General features: G+C 40.3%; 1 protein-coding gene and 1 long non-coding RNA gene across 4 annotated transcripts in view; one reads left to right on the forward strand and one right to left on the reverse strand.

Annotated features, from left to right (window-relative positions):
• The first annotated feature begins 1,388 nt into the window (after positions 1 to 1,388).
• The window catches only part of pknox2 (pbx/knotted 1 homeobox 2), a 116,759-nt gene continuing 94,504 nt past the window's right edge, over positions 1,389 to 23,643 (forward strand). For all 3 annotated transcript variants that reach the window (XM_039778488.1, XM_039778487.1, XM_039778486.1), the window contains exon 1: positions 1,389 to 1,477. The gene's annotated coding sequence lies outside the window, so the exon portion shown is untranslated. The remainder of the gene's footprint in view (positions 1,478 to 23,643) is intronic.
• On the reverse strand, positions 20,166 to 22,592 carry LOC120544610. Its single transcript, XR_005636523.1, has 2 exons — positions 22,153 to 22,592; positions 20,166 to 20,264 (listed from the first exon to the last, which is right to left on the reverse strand). It is a non-coding gene; the product is annotated as an uncharacterized LOC120544610 (long non-coding RNA).

Below are 23,643 nucleotides of genomic sequence, written 5' to 3' on the forward strand. Positions count from 1 at the left end.
TAATAACCTAGTGCCCAGGGTCTTGTTTCTCTTTGAGCCATTATATGCCCAGTCGCTGCAGGTAGACCTGAATATATAGGCATGGAAATAACTGAGTTTAGAGAGCATATGACTACATAAAACAGTGTACTAGATGGGTAAATAAACAAATGTTGAAATGGACCTTATGGAATTTACCTATAGGCTACAATAATGTCATCAATTTTGCTGCTCTGGTGACTAGCCTATAATTCAGAAGGCTAGTTTATGGGTGCCGTAGGTAGGATTGAGAAGATCCAGGACTTAGACAAACAATCTGAACATCGACAACTTCTCAGTCCCTCCCCCCTTTCAGCTAAAGCCCAAAACGGTCTCCTAAGCCACTCCCCCCACAAGGGAGAATTAATGCGTGTGCATGAGCAGTGATTGACACGCAGTTAGACACCCCGGCCCTGATTGGTGCATCTGAACAGGGAGCGGTGGATTTTTGCAAATCACACTACAGGCTGTAGGTGGAGCCAGAGGAGCCGGATTTATTTATTTTTAATGACCTGCTTCATGTAGTTCTACTGGAACATAGGGTCAGTTTCAGCAAATATGACAGAAAGTTAGTTTTATAAGTCTTACCTACTGTACCTTTAACATATAGGCAATAATAATAATAACAATAATACATTTTATTTAAAGGCACCTTTCTCGGCACTCAAGGACACCGTACATTTAAAAGCAGCAAAAAATATAAATGTGTTATGTATCCCTGTATGGTGTCCTTGAGTGCCGAGAAAGGCGCCTTTAAATAAAATGTATTATTATTATATAGGCAATAGGGCAGACTGAGTAGCTATATTAGCATATGATTGGAAAATTGGAAAAAGATAACAAGGGATTCATCAAGTTTCTTTTAAGAAATAGCCTAAAACAAAGCCTGAAATGTATAACACTTGTAATCTCACCATCCTGTGGCTGTGTAACATTCTTCTCTCTTCTCATTCCCACAACACATCTGAAAGCAAATGGAAAAAAAAACTGAATAAGATTATATGGTACTTTTTTATATTGACATGTTAGTCTTTTGCTTTGTGTAAATGTCAAACTAGTAGGCTACAGGAGACAGTCAGTGTAGCCTATTTGTGGGTGATATTAAAAAACGCTCGGATTGTAAATCTTGAATGTGTCCTTCAGGATGATCAGGAAAAACAAACGATGTAGGAAGAATGAAAGGTGTGTTTTTCTGTGCTCCATCCCCTCCAGGTCACAGCTTTGAAGCAGTGTTGAGCACTCATTTTGTCTTTTTTTTTTTTTCCTCCGAGACGGATGTTCTGCAGGTTCCCGTATTTTCCATGGACACTGGAAGGCATCAGCGGCCCGGGTGTCGGGGAAAAACGGGGAGCGGAGATGGAGGTGGGAGGGGCCTGGCATGGCTGACGTCAGCGGCTGTGTGGAGGAGTATAGGCTGTGCTGTCAGCCCAGTGTCAGTCTGATGAAGATTGGCATGCAGGTAAGCTGTCATTCATTTTCAATGTCAGTGCATGGGAGCAGGGCTTTACCACTTGAGCGTCCTTTTTTCCCCTGTACCCCCCCTTCATTACAACAGGCAGGACATTATTCATGCAGTCAGTCAGCCAGCCAGGCCACAGTGAGAGAGAGAGAGAGAGAGAGAGAGAGAGAGAGAGAGAGGAGAGAGAGGGAGGGAAAGAAAGACAGAGTCAGGGAGGGAGAGAGAGAGAGAGCGAGTGAGAGAAGGAGGGGGGAGAAGAGGAGGGGGAGAAAAAAGAGAGAGGGAAAGGAGAGGAGATGCATTTTTGTGCTGGACTGAAAGACCAGTGGATTTTTTTCTCTCCGTTTGCCTGCTGCGGCGTTTGGATTTAACCAAAAAAAAAAAAAAAAAAAGTGTCCGTAATGTTTGTGATGCTGTTTTTTTTTTTTTTAGGATGCTTTGTATTTAGCGGCGGCTGCTTTAGTGCTAAAGGTTGGAGGCTAATTTAGAGAATGCTGATAATAATAGTGACTGGAGGACAGAATGAGCGCATATAGGGCTATAGCTGCAGGAAGCTGGCGTCTTTATTCCAGCAGCGGAGTGCTTTCTCGCTTTCTGATTGTTTGTACATTTAGCCTCCAATGATTATCTGATGGTGGGAATCGTCCGCGGAGATTAACGTATTCTTTTGTCTTTTCACTGCCACTGCGATTGTCATAATTTTGAAGTTTAACGTGGTGTGTGTGTGTGTGTGTTTTTTTTTTTTCCCGAGTAAAAATGCATTATTTTGACTGGCAAAATTGTTGTGTTTGTAAAAAAAAAAAGGATTTTCGGTGTAAAATAATTTACGCTCAGATTTGATCCAAGTTCATTTGGCAGTTTTCTTTGTTCATAATAAATGTAATTATTGACAGTAATTGTATGTGTGTGTACTCTCTATCTCTCTGTGTGTGTGTACAGTCTGTGGCTGCGATTATTTGTGACAAAAGCCAACAAATTAGGCTACCACAGCATATGTCAAACTGTAGACATATAGGCTATCACCTTAAGCTGGAGCTAACTTTTTTTTTAAATTAATTATTTAAAATAGCTTAGGTTTTGCGAATATATCCATTTTTTATGTGTAACTTGGCATCTGTCTTCATTTTTGCAGTTCAAGAACAGCAGTTTTTCAAAGTAAAACAAGATAGTTCTTTTTTTTTAACACAAAGTTAAAGTCTTGCATTTATTGCAGCAAAAAAATGTAAAGCAAAAAACAGACAGCTATTTTCCTCATCTGTCTGTATTTAAAAAAAAAAAAGTCACACATGGAGTCTAACCCTGTTTGTATTTCTTGGTAAATATGCTTCTAATGCTCAAACGATCTGCATCTCAGTGAACTCTGATGTTTACTCCCAGCCTCTCTCCACCGAACACTGGCCTTCTTTGTGTGCCACTCACCACTTTCTATTTCAGATGACTAGTTTATTCCACAATTGCTCGAAAGACTATTTTACCGGTAGGAGACGTTTTGACTGGCATGAGATGTGTGATGTGCCGGAGCCTGTGCCTCTCAGACAGCTTGTCTTCAATACCGGGGGCCCTGTTCCATTGGTTTTGGATGATCATTCTGTTAAAAAGGCACAGATTGGCAGGTTGTTTACGGTCCTTTGGTAGTTTATGTGAGTCAAAATCGAGTCCACTCATCTGTTCAGTCGCTTTCAGCTTTGATCTCTGCCCCCTCAAATGTCCCGTAAATGTACCTGTACTTACACAGATCTGCACACACATCTATCATCTTGGCTGTTTTGATGTTGCTAAATGTGAAGTTCAGAACATATTTGTATATTGTCTTTTTTTATACACAACATATGCAGAGTATATGTGCAAAGGTTCAGGAAATTATAACTCCAGTGTTACTGTTGCAGTTTCTTTGTTGTCATCTGTCAATGGTAAAAAATGTTACAGCTGTACATTGCAAAGTAAAGCCCCCCCCACACACACACACAGAAGACTATATTCTGAGCTTTCTACAGCAGCTTAATTAAATATGCCTGAACCATTTGTTTACTAATCATCTGCTTCCCTGAGAAATCACAATGGCGATTTGGACCACTTTAGCTCCCTCCGTCAAACACGTTTGGCAGGTGCAGAGTGCTGAGCATGAAATCCCACGAGGAGCTAAACTCGCACCCCCTGTGAAAGTAAATGCTTTGAAAGACGCTGTTGTTGTCGCTGTGAATCGCTGTTGAAAGACCAAAATAAGGTCTGTTACCTTTTACATCATTCAAATGATTGTGTACCTTTGTCAGCGTCTCAAAGTGGATGCATTCTGGCAGTACAAACACACACACACACACACACACACAAACACACACACACACACACACACACGAGTCGCAACGCATCACTACTAATAACCCTCGCTGATGTTTGTTCTTTGTTGTGGTGTACACCACACGGCTCTACATATTGTCAGATAGGGATAATACCAATTTAGTTTATCCCCAAACCCTGCTGAGATCCTAATTGATGATTTGTGTCATTGGACAAGCAGCCCAGGGGCATATTTGGTGCTGCGAAAATACTCTGACAGTATTTGCATATTCCCATTCCTACTATATGGGTAAATTACATGATGAGGTGTGATGCTGTGCATTCCTGCAGCTTTTGGGGGGATAATCACTAATAAAGTGATTCAGTCACACTAAATGAAGGAAGTAAACAGAGCGAGGAGAGCATATGTTACAAACCAATTTAAGCATTTATGAATAGCCATAAAGCATTTGAGGAAATTAAACCACAAGCAAATGTCTTGTCATTTCCTTCGCCTTTGCCTCTAATTCCCCCCTGCATGGTGCCAATGAAACCAGTACATCATTTTTGAGAAGATCTAAGTTTTTTTTTTTTGAGGGTCTTGTAAGACTAATAGGCCTTACTTTGCAAGATTCCTTCTTTTTTTTTTTGCAATCAGATCCTGAGATGTCTAATTTGTTTTTGAGGGCCTCATTTTCTAAAATCAGGCAGGAAAAAGGGAGAGGATGTTCAGAATTATTCATAAGGTCTTAGTCTGCTGGGTATCCTCGGCGGAGTGCATCTAGGTCCTGTTCAGGGCCCGTGGGCAATGTGATGCAGGCTAGTTTTTCATGTTCAATAGAGCAGCAATCCTTAAGACAATTGTGTTGTGTTGCATGTATTGCCATGTCTGGGCCTTCACAGGTCATGCCCACTAAGCTGGCTTGATCCCTATTGCTCTCAAGAGGAGACAGAGGCCTGTTTAGACCGTCAGACAGCGCAGCTTAAGAACAGCCCTTGCATGCTTACCCTTGCTCATTCCACAGCCAGTGCTGCGTTGGCATGGCTCTAAGTAAGCCACCAGGGAGCAGGGTCGGAGAGAGATGGATTGGCTTGATTTATGCTCCGAGAGGAGCAGCAGGCAAATTTAATGATCCTCCATACTGTCAACATCACGGAGCTTTGTTTCTGGAAGGACATAGAGATGTCATGAAAATACGTGCAGTAGAGGACCGCAATGTGGTTTACAAGTTTTGAAAACTGCAGTCAGACAGTGATGTTATTGTGTTATACAGTAGCATTAATACTGACACGTAAAAAATAAATGTCCCCAGCAGGGCTGCAACTAACGATTATTTTCATTGTCGATTAATTTTTCCATTATTTTCTGGACTAATGGATTAGTTGTTTGGTCTCTAAAATGTCCGAAAATGGTGCAAAATGTGGATCATTGTTTCTCAAAGTCCAAGATGACGTCCTTAAATGTCTTGTTCACTCCAAGATATTCAGTTTACTCTCACAGAGGAGTGAACATATTCACATTTAAGAAGCTGCAATCAGAGAATTTCTTTATAAAACATGACTCAAACCAACTAATCACTTATCAAAATAGTTGGCAATTATTTTAATAGTTAACAACTAATTGAATAATTGATTAATCTTTGCGGCTCTAGTCCACAGTTTCAAACAGACCTTAAAAAAAGCCTCCAAGGCCAAAAAAAAAGAAGATCAATACAATTTGGTTATCAATAATTAATTTTAATTAATTTGTATTATCTAGCTAATAAAAATCTAACAGCAATGTGGTTTTGTTCTCAAATTCTCAGTAAATGAAGTGTTGTATTGCCACAGCTAGCTGTGGTGTCACAGAGATCCCTCCGATTATAGTCTTTATCCACGATGTTCCACTTCCGGGATTGCTCCGGTGCTGCAGGAAGTCCGCAGGATCACGCTCTGTTCTCCCGGATGTCCGTCCCCTTCCTCTTCCTTTGTGTTGGCGTTCTAACCTCCGGTGGATTTGTGAGGACTATGGTTAACTGCTCCTCAGATCTCTGCAGGGTAAATCCAGACAGCTAGCTAGACCATCTGTCCAATCTGAGTTTTCTGTTGCACGACTAAAACTACTTTTGAACGTTCACGTTCCACCAAAACAAGTTCCTTCCTGAGGCTAATTTGCAGAAGCACCGTGGCTCCGTCTGGAATTTAGCGCTGCCCAAGACGATTGTGATTGGTTTAAAGAAATGCCAATAAACCAGAGCACATTTTTCTCCCATCCAGGAATGCTGTGTGGACTAGCCAGACCTTCCTCCGTAGCACTGTGGAGGAAGGTCTGGCAATGCGAGACTGCTCATGCGATATCAACAGGTGACCCTGTTGATACCATAGACTGTATAATATTAATGGACAGAGCATGTGTGACGTCACCCATTGGTTTGTGGAGATCTGCTATGAGTCATCGAGTTTGCCGTTACGGGCGCGGCCATCCTGGTTGCGGATGTGACGATTTTAGACGAGAGGGAGGAGGGAGGGAGGAGCCACGTTACGTTACACACTTTCACTGTCATTCACATCATAGCCACACCCTAAAACACCCCCTGCTTTATCGCCGATTTTAAAATCAACAAGACCATAATTAAGAAAATGAACATCATTCTGTATTGTAGAAGACTTAAAACAAGCGAATGAGACCATAAACCCATTATGAAAATGTTTACTGAGGTAATAAATCAAGTGAGAAGTGGGTCACTTTCTCATAGACTTCTACAGAAACCGAACTCCTTTTGCAACCGCACGTGTCGCCCCCTGCTGGAATTCAGATAGAATACACTTCCTCATTTGCAGCACTACGCTGAACTGGATGCTTTGTCCATTAATATTAACAGTCTATGGTTGATAGTGTATGTAAAACAGTTCTTTCAGTGACTTTTTAATAGGTATATTATTTTCAAAATACTTGTAATTTGGGACAAATCAAATTTTTTTGTTGCTTTACTACACAATATATAATCTAACAACATGCTTTGCTCTTAGTATGTCATCCAAACATATTCTACTGAAAGAAGAATACCTACATGTAAGTGAAGTCGATGTTCGTCTTCACTATGTGATTCAGTGATTGATTGGGCTTAGAACGTTTGAATCAATCGGGCCCGCAGACAGGCAAACAAACTTTTCGAAATGCTCTTCTCCGCACCATAATACGTGATGTGTGCTGGAACAGTGAACGCCACAGCATGGAAGAAGTAATACAAAGGCTTTAGTCATTAGGTAATGATTTTAGCGTCAGTACTCTGATTGCATTCCTTTTTTTTTTTCTTTTTTAGACAGAGGAAATGAAAACCCAGCAGGGACACATTCCATAAACTAAGTCGAAGTCATGGCAAAGAATGGAGCACTCCAGTACAGCTGAGCTTTTTCACCAGCAGGATGCACACACAGATAGAGTGTTTACTGTGGGGGGAATTTCAAAGACTTGTAAGAAGTAGGCTTCCACCCTCTAATGTCTCCAGTAGGCTAATCATAGTGCACATTGCTTTTGATGTCATTATTTTTGCAGTAAAAACAATTAAAACGTATTATTTTTAGACATCAGTTATTATTCAAGGATCAAGCACCAAATCAAATTAGCAACAGCTTATTATATATTCTGCATTTAAAGACCTTTAACAAGACTCTGAACCTCATTGTGCGTTTGCTTCTTATCTCTGGCGGAATGTAGATAATCCTAATAAATGAGTAGAGCTTCACACGGAGAAATATGAAGCCTGCCAGTAAATCCTGAATTTATTATATTTGAGAGTCCTGGTAACAGCTGAGCTGGGTGAGGTTCAAAATATTTGATTTGAATTAAACAGCAGATCATAGTGAGAAAATCCCACCAAGCACTGTGTGGCTGCTGCATATTTGTGCTCCTCTCGGAAATGAATAAATGCATGGGCCAAAATGGTGTCAGTACTGTTGGAAATTTCCCCCAGTTCTGAGTGAAATGTCATCAATGCCGACATAACGCCATGCGTTAATATGTGCATATAAAGACCTTGGAATTGCATTGGTTTTCTCTGAGCCAAATGCAAAGTATGTTTGTAGCTTGACATCTTGGGCAAAATTGCCATTGTACAATTAGTGTGTTTTTCTTTCACTTAAACCTCAGTTAAGTGTTTGATACTGCGGGTTTAGTTGCAGCTGTTGTTTAGCACTGGAGAGCTGTTGCCAGCAGGAAAGCTGTTGTTCCTCCTCTGTAGGGCTGGGTATCGTTCAAAAATGTTCGATACCGGTACCGATACCAGTATCGTGACTTCGATACCGGTTCTCTAAACCATAGTTTTTTTTCGATACCAACTTATAAAACAAAATATATAACAACATTACACATTTTTCATCTCCTACTCTCTGAGCTCGTCTCTGTGTAACGTAGAGTTTTTCCTGTGTGTCTCTATGGCATGTAACATTAGACAGCCAATCACAGACATTATTAGATCTTGGTTGAACCATGCTGAATGCTGATTGGCTCACTGACGCTAATGAGATTTACTCCTTAGGTATTGAAATGTGGTATTGAATGAGGAGGCATTTTTCGATACTCGATACTTGGTCGGTGCCTAAAAAGTATTGAATTTAGAGTAACTTGTATTACAAAGTTGAAAACAGACAGACAAAGTCTGTATACAGTACACATGAACAGAAGCTATTTTTGTAAACGCTAAGCTAACTTATACGGTTGTGTGTGCTTTTTACACCTTGACAATGTTTTTCACTCTTGGGTACATTTTCAGTTGTAATAATTTACAATAATAATAATTTTGGTTGCCCAAGACATAAGGCAACGTGTGAAAAGTGTGCAATAGAGATGGGAATTGTGCATCTTTGAAATGGTGGTGGATGGTATTTTGAAATTCTTTGATTATTGGTAGAGCCGCCCATTGAAGTCTGCTGCACTTTGAATAGAAATACAACAGCGGTAAAATTGTGACCTCCAAAAGGCTATTTACCAGTGCATGTACGGTTCATTTTTTTCAGAATGCTCTCCAACTATATTTTTCAAGTGTATTGCTCTTTCTGCCACTTACATCTCATCTGAATGTTTCAGCCTATTGCACTCCAGGACACAATTAAACTGAAGGACGATATTTTGATTCAGTCTATAGCTGCTTCTTTATTTTGACATTAGACTTCATCCATTTGTATACCTCGCTGCTAATCTCCAAGTGGTCTTTGCAGAGGCTTGATGAAAAACTTGTTAGTGTGCAGGCTCTACAGATTTATCAACAGACTTTGGTCAAAGCGTTGCACAGTTGCAAGGACAGAATCTTTAGCACTAAAGTGGTCGCTCTTATTATCTGCAAATGACTTCCTTTATGTAGTTCCGTCCCCTGCTATAAAAGAGCCATGATTTTAGGACAGCACAGGCTTCAGTAAAAGTGCATTTCATTTCCATGGCAAGGTTACATCTTTTAAGGTTTTTCACAAGACTTGTCAGTTCTACATACGTTCAAATATTAAAGGAGGACTACACTGTTTTTATTCCTGTCTTATATTTCATTAAGGCTTTTGGCCTCCAGGATGCCTCAGCTGCATTCATATCATGACATACTGTATCAGTGCCCAAAGGATCTAAATGTCTCAAAGTCCCATGTTACCCTGGACTGTTTCCCCAGTCACTTTTAACTGTAAGTGCTGCTAATGCTACATGATAAGTCACATTTGATAAATATGGCATAATACAAAATAAAAATAAAATGCACATTTTACCATAGTTTGTAAAGTAACCAGACACAGCGTCACTGTCTCCTAGAAATGATATTCATATTTACCCAACTAATTTTTACCAGCAAATATCTTTTAGGAGAAATGGAATACCACCCCAATTACTTATTTCATTCAACAGAATGAGGAAAGGCTTTTAACATATCTGTTCAGAAGAACTGAATAGATGTATTTAATTAGTTTTCCTTCAATATAACCCTTGCAATTCAATATCCAGTCATGCATGATTAGTGATTTATGGTTATATTTGGGCAACACAAGCACATACAAGGTTAGGTAAAGATCATGGTCTTGGTTACATATTGAATCAGAATCAGAAAAGCTTTTATTGCCACAATAAGTTCACTTATGTGGAATTTGCATACAGTGAAAGGTGCATACATAAACAAACAAACATGTAAACATTCACATGAAATAAACAATAAATACAGAAAAAACAAATATATACATACAAAATAACTGTTGCATAAGAAAAAAGAGGCTGAATGGGTTGAGTGCGGAATTTGCAAAGAATATATAGTATGTAGTAAGTGCATTGGGCAGATGTAAAGTCCAGAATGAAGGTTAGTGCAAAGTGTAGTGACCAAGGATGCCAGAGGCAAGACATGCTTACTTTATTACCATTTAACCAAAACCTAACCATAACCAAAGTGCTTCTGTTGCCCAGAATGAAGCACAGCCAGGGGCGATTCTAGGATCAGACCTTTAGGGGGGGCCCCGCCCCTAATGAGAATCTGACACGGATACAGTGCCTCGCATTAGTGTTAACCCCCCCCCTGCTAAATCAGTACTTTCACTAGCTAACAATGCATACATGTATTTATTATTATAATAGAGTATAAATGCAAAATTTTGAACATATGAAAAAACTAAAAAAGTCCCTTTATGGACCACCACAATCAAATAAAATGATAATGAGGTGTAAACAATAAATAAATAAAAAATAAAACTTTCCTTGACTGGGTGACAGGTGCATAGCATTAGCGACAGCGACACAGGATATTAAACCCCTTTGAACCTGTAATAGTTTGAAAACTCTAATTCGAAGCACTAAGAGTGAATAGAACGCTAGTTTTATATAGTTTTTAGTAAGGCATCTGGCTGGGTTCGATTTTTCCCACAAAGTCACAAAATGATTTACAGCACGTAGACGGAGCTACAGTAGATTTCTTTGTTACACCAGAAAGCCTGTGTTAGCCTGTGTTGTGTTAGCAGGAGATTTCTTTATTATAGGCCTTATTGTATTTTAATTTTATTTTACAAGTTATCTGCTGTAGTTATGTCTGATACTGGGGTAGGACCATCACAGGAAAGAAGAAAATTAAACGAAGAAGAACTAAAAGCTAAAAGGGAAAGTGAAAGACAACGGGCGAAATCTCTGTCGGGCTTTCAACAGATGGAGACAATTACAGGATTGTTAACAATTAAAAAATGTCCCCGAATTGGTCCCCCATAGGTATGTAATGTCTACAGTATTTCATTCATAAAATAACTTTAGATTGCGCAATGTGGTTGTACGTCAATCCAAAATTAAAGATGCAGTAGGTAAGACTTATAAAACTAACTTTCTGTCATATTAGCTGAAACTGACCCTATGTTCCAGTAGAACTACATGAAGCAGGTCATTAAAATAATGACCACCTACAGCCTGTAGTGGGATTTGCAAAAATCCACCTCCCTGTTCAGATGCACCAATCAGAGCCAGGGGGGGATGTCTAACTGCGTGTCAATCACTGCTCATGCACACATATTCATTCTCCCTTGTTGGGGGAGGGTCTTAGGAGACTGTTTTGGGCTTTAGCAGAAAGGGGGAGGGACTGAGAAGTTGTTGATGTTCAAATTGTTTGGCTAAGTCCTGGATCTTCCCAATCCTACCTACAGCACCTTTAAATGATGCCCCCCTTCCATTTAGCGTGGACGTTTTATTCCTTTTAGTCCGTGTTTGTGTTGGCTTACTATTTTCTTTTCCCTTCCCCCTGTACCTGTGTAAAGTGTCCGTGGGTTTCATGAAATATATATGAATTTAAGTTATTATTACGATGGTTGCTACAACAATCTCTTAATGCTTTGGCTCGTGACCCAGTGACAGTGATACCTGGTTTAGCTCAGGAGACATCCAAAGTAGACTAAGTTACCGTATGGTACACTTGGAATATGAATATGAATTATTGTAAATTAATGATTTTCTGTCTGAGCAAAATATTCATTGTGACTATATGACCTCCCGGTAACACTAACTCAGTAATCTACAGTGGGCAGTACAGCACCGTAAAGAAAAGAGCTTTAGGACAGCAGGTGTGGTAAAAACACTACCACTTTGGTCCAAAGTGTCCGCTAGAATCAACACAAACTGAAAGTAACATATAGCTACTAAGTAAAAATACTCTGTTACAAGTAAAAGTCCTGCATTATACATGCTACTTAAGTAAAGTATCTAAGTATCATCAGGAAAATGTACTTAAAGTATTAAAAGTAGAAGTACTCCATGCATAACTCTCCTCCCATTGTAGAAAGAGTAAAGGATCCAACCAGTTGTGTGTTTAATGGTCTCATCATCTCAGCTGGACTTGTAGCCGTTATATTGTTGGCTAGTTTACTTTAGAATCAAACATCAGATTTTATAAACTACATGGGTTTTATGTGCAGAAATCTGAATGTGTAAAGTAACTAGTAACTAAAGTAACTAGTAACTAAAGCTGTAACAGATGAATGTAGTGGAGTAACTAAAGTAACTAGTAACTAAAGCTGTAACAGATGACTGTAGTGGAGTAACTAAAGTAACTAGTAACTAAAGCTGTAACAGATGAATGTAGTGGAGTAACTAAAGTAACTAGTAACTAAAGCTGTAACAGATGAATGTAGTGGAGTAACTAAAGTAACTAGTAACTAAAGCTGTAACAGATGAATGTAGTGGAGTAAAAAGTCCAATATTTCTCTCTGAAATGTAGCAGAGTAGAAGTAGAAAGTGGCACGAAAAGAAAAGACTCAAGTAAAGTACAAGTACCTCAACATTTGTAATCAAGCACAGTACTGGAGTTACATTCCACGTCTGCAAATAAATATTATGTAAATGCACTCATGCCAGTAAGTGTAATCTATATAGAGTTCCAAAGCGATTATCATATCTGTAAAAAAGTCATTTCTGCAGAATCACAGAGTAGACTGGTTATTCTGAACATCAGCTGTCCGTATGAAGCAGCAATTGTGGTCTTGGCCATATTCACCGTCCTTGCTTTCTCCTCTCCGCACTTCATTACATTCAGAACATTATGACTTTGCTGAGAGTGTTAGGAAACATGAGTGCCACTGACATTAACCTCCAGTTTAAAGTGACAGAGCGCACAAAGAGCTGACGGTTAGTTCAGTCTCTTTGTTCACATCCACACACTGACTATCTTTTATTTCCTGTTCGCAGACGACTGCACGATACAGACATGTCTTCCCAATTCTGCTGATGTTTTGGTGTGAATTTGAAAAAATCTGGCAATCCTGAGTCCAAACTACTCAAAAAGCCATGTTACAAAATTTCATTTTAAGACATTTATTTACTATTTTATTCATATATTACGCCTATTTTGTGAACCCATGACTTTTGTAAACTCATTTCAAGCACCCAAAAAAAGAAAAAGTGAGTGTATGTTTTCAGAGATTTGAGAAATATTTCCACTTTAGGGCCAATCACAATCACACATATCTCTTTATACGTCCATCGCTCTGGAACAATTCTGGGCATCACTAAACAGAAAGCCGAGTTTGTTCGGAACATTTAGATATGAAACACACAGCGATCAGTTAATATGCAAAAAGCCTTAAAAGGAGAATTCAAGAAGACATCTAAAAATGGTCCTCCGACCTCCGAGGGTTAAAAGTGATTTGGTATTGTTAGTGAGAGCTTTGAGTGTCATGTTTGGCCTGAAGCTTACACTCTGCAAGCAATCATGAGTCAACTAAAGCAGTCCAAGAGAGACTTAAACTGTTAAACTGGGTAATGGGGGACAGAGGGTTTCTGGCGGAGTGTGTGAATATGTACTCCTGAGTCAGATAAATGTGCTTTTAGTTAGAGGCCAGTGCGACAATCCTTAAGATAATGTCTGTTTATATTGTTCCCATTATGCATTAGTACATATTTGGTTTATATGCGGCTATATAACCCCCATTTGCTCTATTTAATAAATACGTTTTACATTTTCTTTTTTTTGAGTGTGCTGCAGCAGTGACTCAAATCGTTAAGTTTTGCTTCTTATCCAAAGTATCCAAGAGCATTTCTCCCCCTTCACTAAAAGCAAAATGCATGCCGACATATTAGGACCTCTGTTTCTAGGCTGCCACATTCCATCACGTACTGCACAAGTTTGATTCATAACATGGGCTAATTCAAGCCCAAACAGTCACAGGCAAATTAAATCACTGTGGAGTCTCTGTTTCCTGTGATTTGCAGTGACAGGCTCACATTTTGTCAAAGAAAGCTGTGCGGTGTTAAGTATGTTTGTACAGTGGTGCGGGGCCAACCGCACGCCAGCTCTGATTTTAGAAGTGGTACCATTTAATGACTCTACAGCACGCGTCTGATTTGCGGGCGCTAAGCACCACTTGGTTTTAGTCGCAGTCCTTTCTGGTTTGCTGCTGCTGCTGCTGCTGAGACCCGAGGCATCGAGTCATGTCGCCTTTTCAAGTCAACGTATAAACATGTCAGATTTCTGGAGTGTGTGAAGAGTCTCAGGGTGTACAAATCTCATAACGGACACATTGCTGTAAATGAATCTATGCGGGAGAACACTTATGCATCCTTAAATGCTTACAACAACAAGGCAAATCTGTGTTACTGTATGCTTCATCGAAACAATATTCCTCAAACATTATCAGGCAGCGCGGACATGATTCCACATGTTAATTGCAGCACTGTGAACTGAATGACAAAAGCAGTCTGAACCTCTTTTTTTAATTTTTTATTTTTTTAATTCTCGCACCTAGACTTCTTTCCACTACAAAGAATAATTACTTTTCCCAACTCCCGCGCCATAATTGGTTACTACTCTTTTATCTTATCTATGTGCGCATAATTATCACAGTCATCATATTAGATTATTTCATGCATAATAAATGAACTCAAACTGTGTGCAAGGTAATTAGCATGTTAGGCTATGTGCCGCGATAAGAGGTTTGCTCTCTCAAAGATTGCATTGTTCAAGACATTCCTGAAAAGTCAGGAATGCCGAAAGAAATGGAAGATCTTCCCATCACTCTGGTGTCCTAAGACATCGAGAGACTAGTTCAGACGTCCTCTTCTTTTAACTTCATTTTGTAGTGTGTGTGTGTGTGTGTTTCCATGTATGTTTACTTCCCCTGTCTGTTTCTGCAATTTCTCGTTGGATTGGAGGTCTAGAGCTGACCCAACAGAACATATAGGAGCATAATGGAGACCATTGTGACAGACGAAATATGCTGTTTGACTTTGGCAGCTGTCTGCTGCATAGATCTTGTCCAATCCAAATGACAGATGTGTATCACTTCAGTCGAGATTTCAGTCATAAGCAGTCATATTGTAGCCAGTGTTTAAGTGTTCCCTTACATTCCTTTGGAACTTTTCCCTTCGCATATTAGTAAATACTCTAGAGCAGTGTTTCGCAAATTGGGGGTACATGTACCCCTAGGGGTACTTTGGAGTACTGCAGTGGGGTGATTTTTTTTGGTGCAAAAATGCTATTTAAAAAATATGTCATGCATAATTCTCTAACCCTCTTGTTGTCCTCGGGTCAAATTTGACCAATTTTCAAAAAGTTTCTCTATCAGATATTTGGGTTTCTTTCAACCAAATTGTCAAAAAAATAAATAACATGGATGATTCCATACAACACTCTTCACAAGTAAAATAAACGACCAGTTGACTACTTTCATTGAATTTGGGTGTTTTATTAAATTTTATAGCATTTGGAAAACAAATTATGAAAGAACATAAAAAAAAAACATAAACGTCAAAAAAAGCGCAGAAAAAAAACAAAGACATTGGAAAAAGTGACAAAACTGTCGAGGAAAGTGATGACATTTTTTGAAAAAGATGACCAAAAATGCTGAAAAAAAAGTTTTAATTTAAAATTTCTGACCCAGGAAAAAATCAAAGTTGCTTGGTCCACGGGAAGACAACACAAGGGTTAAATAATGATACTATAACAATGAATAATATAATATTACGTAAAAATGCAATAACTTCAGACGAGAGACATTTCTTTTGTTGCATTTCACAAATAAATAAGTTCAGTCAAAAGTGTCCCTGTAACAATTATAACATAATTGTCTGATCGCAATAGTTTTTAAGTAATCACCTTTTCTTTGTTTAGCCGCAATCAACTGCTAACATTAGCTAAGGTCTTAAGGTGTACAACTGTTGGTGGTAATTGTCTGTTTTATGTACATTTAAGAAAAAAAAATACAAAGTTTTATGATAATAATGAGGTGTGGTTTACTTCATAGGCTGTGTACTTGTGTTATTGCATTATCTGGGTCACATGACAGTGATATATAACCAAAAGAGGTATCCTGGAATTCATTCAAGACCTTAAAGCAACACTAGAGAACTTTTCCCGCTTCGGTCCCCCTACAGGTTGGAAGCGTAATATTCCATTACATTACATTACCGAAGCGGGAAAAGTTACCTCGTGTTGCTTTAATTTGTTTAAAAAAGTAACAAATAAATAAATGTTCTTAAATTGGACTGAAAGAGACAATTATATTGTTCATTGCAATTATTTCTGAGACAATTAATTGTACAGCAACATTTGGAATTGTTACTCTAGTCAAAAGTTGATTTGAACCAGTCCTAATTATTATCGTCCGAAAAAACAGCAGCTCTTCCAAATTCTAATGAGGTGAACCTGCTGCTGGATGCGTTTCCAGTTGAATGCTGCCCAGCTTTGAAACATTTTGGCGGTTATTTAATAAGAGGGGCCAATCAGGACCAGGTCCAGTCGTGATGCCTTGTCTGGAGTTAGTCTGAACTGCCTATAAAGACAGTGATTTTTGAAAATGCAATAACTTCAAATTTAACCACCCAATTAAAGTCCAATTTTCACAGTGTATTAAACACCAGTCAAAAGTGACGTATATATAAATGGAGGGAAATGTGAACCCGCAGTGATGTAGAATTTATGTTGCTGCATGTCCACAGTTTCATTTAAAAGGTCTTAAAGAGTTAACTTGAGGAAATGTGCGGCCACCCACATTCAGAAAGGATTTGTAGGACTTGAAGGATTGAAAGGACTTTTAAAGCCTTAGTGCGTCTCAAACACGTGTCCATAAGTCAGCCTCTCTGGTTATTGAAGTACAAATAAAAAAAGGTTTTCAGTATCTCGGATGCTTGCTTTTTTTCCACCACTAAATAGCAAGAACAACTTCTTTGACGCCAAATGTTTCAGTTGCAGGTTTTTTTAGCCCTGCAGCATTTTTGGCAGTGACACCTTTCACCAACCTTTGCCAGAAGCCTGTAAAACACCAACATAATGAGCTATTTCCAGCATTCAGATGTTGTTGTTTTTTCATTCAGTGAGTTGTTCAGGGGAAACAAGAAACAGAAATTCATATTCCGAATGTGATGACAGACATTAAAAACAGTAATGGTTGTCAGAGTTTCTACAATCAAATTCAACGTGATTGCTGCTATTAGAGTAATTTGTTGGTAAAGTTTCCTCATCTTTTAGTTTTCTGTCGACTGTAAGGTGAACAGTTTGAAGCAAGATCTCCACTGCAAAGATTTCCTTTACAGCTCTGTGGTTATAGCAGACACAACATGACATGACATTATGCATCTCCCTAAATACCCTAGCTATTCACATAACACACAGCATTTCTAAATAAAAATGATAATAGAATCTGAAAATGATCAAAAACCCCTCCAAATGCAAAACGTTTGCAGCCAAAGAGGCAAAGAAGCCTCTCGAAGGAATTCATAACAGAGTTCAGAGGACTGTAATTATCACAGACTTAAAAAAAAAAAATTTAAAAAACAGTAAGACATGACACACTGCCACGCACCGACACACACCTCCCACTCCCTGTGTAACTTCACAAAGGTTCATCTCAAAGAGTGATGAGGGCTCTGTGCTGAAAGTGAGTTACAAACAGCTGCCGAGTCGGTGGTAAACAAGGCAGCTTGGAGGCGGTGCAGTATCATGTCTGCTGCTGTACGACGGGGCTCTCGGCGGGGGAGGAGAGAAAGCTTTCCATCGTCCCTCCCTCCGGTCAAGGTCTCACCCCTGTGGTATGTCTGTGCCCGTCTCCCTGCTGGCACCGCTTTGGCATTGCTGCAGTGTCAGTGTGGTGTAAATGGGAGTTTGAAACGGGATAGTGCTGATTGCGGGTCAGATGTGTTTGTTTCGCTTTAAAGGTCCTATGACATGCTGCTTTTGGATGCTTTTATATAGGCCTTAGTGGTCCCCTAATACTGTATCTGAAGTCTCTTTTATATAGACCTTAGTGGTCCCCTAATACTGTATCTGAAGTCTCTTTTATATAGGCCTTAGTGGTCCCCTAATACTGTATCTGAAGTCTCTTTTATATAGGCCTTAGTGGTCCCCTAATACTGTATCTGAAGTCTGTTTTATATAGACCTTAGTGGTCCCCTAATACTGTATCTGAAGTCTCTTTTATATAGACCTTAGTGGTCCCCTAATACTGTATCTGTAGTCTTTTTCCCGAAATTCAGCCTTGGTGCAGAATTACAGCCACTAGAGCCAATCCCACAATGAGCTTTCCTTAGGATGTGCCATTTCTGTAGCTTTAAATGCGATTGCCATGGGCAAGGCAGAGAAAGGGGAGGTAACCTTTCCCCTTATGACATCATAAAGGGAAGATTCCAGATCGGCCCATCTGAGCTTTCATTTTCTCAAAGGCAGAGCAGGATACCCAGGGCTCGGTTTACACCTATCACCATTTCTAGCCACTGGGGGACCATAGGCAGGCTGGGGGAACTCATATTAATGTTAAAAAACCTCGTAAAGTGAAATTTTCATGCCATGGGACCTTTAAAGGAAACATTTTTGGGGGTAGGCTAGTTGCTCAACCTATCGTCTATGGGAGACCATCTGTGTCCTAAGTAGATCGCTCAAATGCTCCATGCTGACCCTCTCTTGGGGGAATTACTGGAATTGTTGGGTCTTTATAAATTATAGAGTGTGGTCTAGACCTACTCTATCTGTAAAGTGTCCTGAGATAACTCTTGTTATGATTTGATACTATAAATAAAATTGAATTGAATTGAACATCACCCATTGGTTGGACTACCGTTTTGAAGCCTTGAGTTTGGCATTTTGGCCGTCATCATCTTGGTTCCTTGGAGCCAGAAGTGACCATATATAGACGAGAGGGTGGAGTTGGGGAGGAGCGCTAAGCTAAATGCTAAGTTACAAGCTAACACTAGCACAAACTAGCTACCTTGGCTGGCAAGCTGCATCCATAATTTATGTTAACTGTGATATTAATTGGGATTAGCAAAAAACATGCTTAAAACAAAATGTAGCCTACATATTGGAAAAAAAATGAACAGCCGAGTCCATCAGAGTGTCTTTTAGTACACCCGAACGCTGAACTAGACATTTTTAGGGACCCAAATGTTACAATTAACTTTGGTCAACTGAAAAGAAACAGTGAAAGGGACAAATTTCTAGGACAAAAACAAGTTCACAGCTATTTCAATGTACACAGTGCCATGGATACCCATTGCTAAGCCTCTGTCCTGATTGACAGGTAGCAATTTGTCGAGCATACTCTGCTTTATTGTCAATTTACAATCATTTACAAAATGAACATCATACTGCATTTAGGACGTTTTTAAACTAGCAAAAGTATACATCCACTTCTATACAATCGGACATGTTTTTGCCGTCAGTGGAGTCGCCCCCTGCTGGCAGGTTTAAGGCACTTCTAGTGGCTTTACAATTCCACGTACACTTCTATTATACAGTCTATGGACTTAAGCCAGATGGTATCATGTAATACATGTGCGTGCTGAGGATTAAACACCAACAAAATCCTCCATCAGGGACACATGGATGGTTTAATTTCTTTTAATTTTTAATGTTTGGACCTAACTTTACAAAAAGGCCAATCTCCCAAACAATTTAGCGTTCTCCTTTAACAGATAAAGGTCAACACGGAGGCGGGGACACACTTCTTTGAGAGTAGTGGCTCGGAGAGTGCTGTCAGTGGGGCTATGAAGGTGAGACGTGCTATGGCAAGAGATGTGGGACGACTTGACGGCCACTTCAAAACTATTTGTGTGTGTGTGTGTTTACGAGGAGGGGCAGAGTAGAAGAGGGAGAAATTGATTGAGAATGTCTGAGTTTTTGTCGCTTTTTCCCCCCCCAAAGCCTGTGTGTTTGTGAGAATCCTTCAGCCTCTCTTCGTCTCAGTGAACCGGCACACTGCTGTCCCTCTTTCCCCCGTGGTCAGTGGTATTTATAAACCGCCATAGACATTTAATACAGATGGCAGAGCACCTCACATTTAAAGACACTATTTTCTGTCCTGGGAAATGGACAGAAAGTGCTTTGTGTTTAACTACCTGGTTTTGGAGCTGAGAGGGGGGGCTGTGAAACAAGTCGTGTGTTTCTAATGCGTGGAAAAGCATAACCCTAGTAGAGACTACACATAACCTGAGTGTCAGTAGATTCGGCAGGCTCAGTCCTTGGGGATGTAATGCTTTATTGTGAGGAACTGTGCACACTGGACAAACAACTGAAGCAGACATCCAGCCATGTCAGTGAAAGAGTTAACTTTCTTCCTTTGGATTCTCACCAGGAGGGAAGAGTGAGAAGGAAGAAGAAAAAAAAAAAGCAAGGTTAGCTCGCTTCAGACACTGATGGGGAATTCCGAGTTCTTCCTCGTCTGTCTCTGCCAAGTCCATTGTGTTTCTCTCTTCCCTGCCTACCTTGTCTGTTTCATGCCTGGACAGTGAAAGAGTATTTCAATTCTCTGGGAACATATGATTGCGTTGTTAAATCTCTATAACTAATCTGTATATAAATAATGAGTTTTTGAATCCATGTCACAAAGACAATGACGCTTCATGTTGGAAGCCATTTCTTCTAAAGAAACTGAAAGCCTCGTCATTACTGAGGTGTAAAATGCAACATGTTGCATGGTGGAATTGTTAGCAGAAAGTAGTGTACATGCTTTGAACAATACACTTTTTGATCTGCTGGGATACATTTCACACTCTCACACTTACAGAATTTGAACAATCGAATCAAATGGCCGAGGGCAATACAGTGCAGACAAAGCCCTCCTTTTCATTTGAAGAACAGCTTCCTGTTTGGTGTCTCCTTTCCTAAAGTAAAGTAACCTGGCATCTTTCCCCCCTATATTGGATCTGGTTCCACACAATCTGAAAATTAATCCAGCGTCTTCCACTTTGATGATGGATTTGTTTATTATCACATGCAATATCTCACAATTAATTCAGTCATAATTTATAGCTAAAATGTAACTGTAGTCGCCCCCCCCCCCCTTGGATAATCAGTTAAAATACTAAATACAATCACTCTTGAATCGATAAAAGTACAAAATAAGATTTTTTTTTTATTGGCCCAATATATATATTTCACTGTTACATCTTGGATGCCATAACTTTGCCAAAAGGGATGTGACTGCCCCCCCCCCCCCTGTGTTTGCTTTGTGTGATTCACCTGTCTCTCTGCTGACTCTGCAGGTGGGTGGTTAGCGTAACCTGGAACACCTATTTTCCCAGGTTATTTCAGCCCTGACATACTTGAATAAGCACAAAGCTGCTGATGTTCTGGAAGCAGCAGCTTTAGCTGATGATTATGTCTTGACTCATAAAAGTCCCTTAGGGCCGGACCGGGGATCGACCCAGTACTCAGCAGTGCTAACCACTGAATGAGCCACCGTGCCACCCAGAAAAATGAAATGATTTAATTGTCGACCAGCTGGGATGCAGCTTCCATCGCAGGAGGCCAAAGCTGTATCGCATATTCATTGGTGAACAGTGTTTTTCGGTCACACTTCAATACACACTTCACTATACAATATAATAATATGATATATCCTTTATTACCCAAGTACATTTTACACATGCAGGACATGTATCCTCTGTATTTAACCCATCCTAACTAATTAGGAGCAGTGGGTAGCCGTAGTCCTGCGCCCGGGGACCAACTCCAGTTAGTAATGGCAGTACCTGCGTCAAGGGCAACGGCAGGAGTTCCTAGCATGCATGTCTTTATAATGATGCAAACAGTGAAACCTGACCATCTGTCAAAGTCGGATCCCAATCTGATTGATCCTCACTTCTGCCACAATTCCACCAGTAAATGTTGCCATGTTTTGGTGTCCTTAAACTCTCTCTGTGCCTGCAGCCTGACCACTGAAACGAAGATCACGGAAATGTTCTTTGAAAAGGTTTCTTCTCTAGCGTCTCATACTGCAGGGAGCCTGGTTGTGAAGTAGTGACATCTGACAGTTACGATGTTTTCTCACTGACAGGTTTGTGCCAATGTGAGGCAACAAGGTGAAGGTGCCAATTCAAATTTTGCGCAACACAGGGTCAAAGCGTTTATTTATGTTGGAATATGCGTTGCTATTTACACCACAGTCTGATAAGGGTCATACTATTCTGATGAGAGGGATGGGGATGCTCGTGTTGCCCGTACCTGTCCGTAAAGTGTGTCTTGGTTTAAGTTGGTGTAGGCGGAGGTTGACGTCGGGGTGCGTCCTGTGCTGCCTGTTGAAGGGGTGTCTTTGATCCTGGATAATGATCTGGCTGGCAGTTTAGCCTGATGATGTGCCGATGCCTCCTGTGGTTCTGGCTGTGGTGCCGGACAAGAGTGCGGTCAAGCACCCAGGAGGGTTTCCAGTAGTGCTGAGGTTGAGTCCCCTCCAGCTCAGATTCCGGATTTGGTTTCCCCGTCTGATTTCCCTCTGTCCGTGTCCTGCAGTAAGTTGGTGAAGGAGCAATCTCTTGATCTGTCTCTTGCTGGGATGTTTGAGCTTGTTCGTCTGGTGGGCGATTTAAAAGGTGCTGGTCAGGGTTATTTTCTCCACGAGGAGCTGCTGGTGAGGAAATGGGTGCCATGCTGTGACAGGTTTATGGCTGACTCAATTGTTCAGGTGGTGGTGGCGACTTAACTCCGTGATGTGGTTTCGAAGGTGTCTCATTACCAAGCGGGACATCTTGGTGTGCGGAAGTTGTACGGACGCATTTTACAGTATGGTTTTTGGCCTCGGTTGAAGCATGATGTTGCTGCTTACATCAGAACTGTACAGATTGTGTGATTGTGTGTCTGTCTTTGCGTCTGTGTGTGTCCGTGTGTGTGTGTGTGTGTGTGTAGTGTAGTGGTATACTCCATTTGAAACTATTGATATTTGGACTTGCTTTACTTGGTTTTGGGTCTTTCATACACATGATTGTGTAAAGTATGTTGTGTGAAGTATATACATCTATAATGTAGCCTTATAGACGTACAGGAAGTAGAGATGTTTTGGTCAATATTAGCAATCCAGTGTCACCGAACACCCCCAAACATCTCAGTACAAAAAGCTTGTATGTTCCTGCACCTTTATTCTCTTTAAGTCTGTGATTCTGTTTCACATCATTAGCCTCCATTTGGATAATCTCTTCTTATCCCACTAGTCTGCAGTCCCCCCTCCCCTCCCCCTCCCTTCACGATGCAATTTGATTCATTAAATCGAGGAATCCACTGGTGGCACTGAGGATTGGAACTTCTTTTCTGAAAGTCTCTATCCAAAGCCCAGACTGGAGGAAATTAGACCGGTCTCTTTTTGTTTGCTCAGTCCATCCTGACTCATCACAACGTGGGTATTTTTAGCAGTGTATTCCTGTTTGGCTTCCCCCCACCCCCCACACTGTGCACAAGGGGCTATCATATTCTGTGAAACAGGGAGGAACAGTCAATGCCAAATATCAGCCGAGAGTTGATTAGTGGCAGAGACATAAAGTTAGAGAACCTTCTGCCATGCTGGTAGTTAGATATAGCGCATGTTGCAGCTGGATATAGAGTGCTCATTTTGGTGTGTGTGTGTGTGTGTGTGTGTGTAGACTAAATGTGTGTGTTTGTGCTGTGTTTTGTCTGGACCAGCTGCGTGTATCAGCTGCATGCTCGTTAAATGTTGGGCTTAAACCT

The sequence above is a fragment of the Perca fluviatilis genome, chromosome 16 (genome assembly GCF_010015445.1).
Source record: "Perca fluviatilis chromosome 16, GENO_Pfluv_1.0, whole genome shotgun sequence".
Taxonomy (NCBI): domain Eukaryota; kingdom Metazoa; phylum Chordata; class Actinopteri; order Perciformes; family Percidae; genus Perca; species Perca fluviatilis.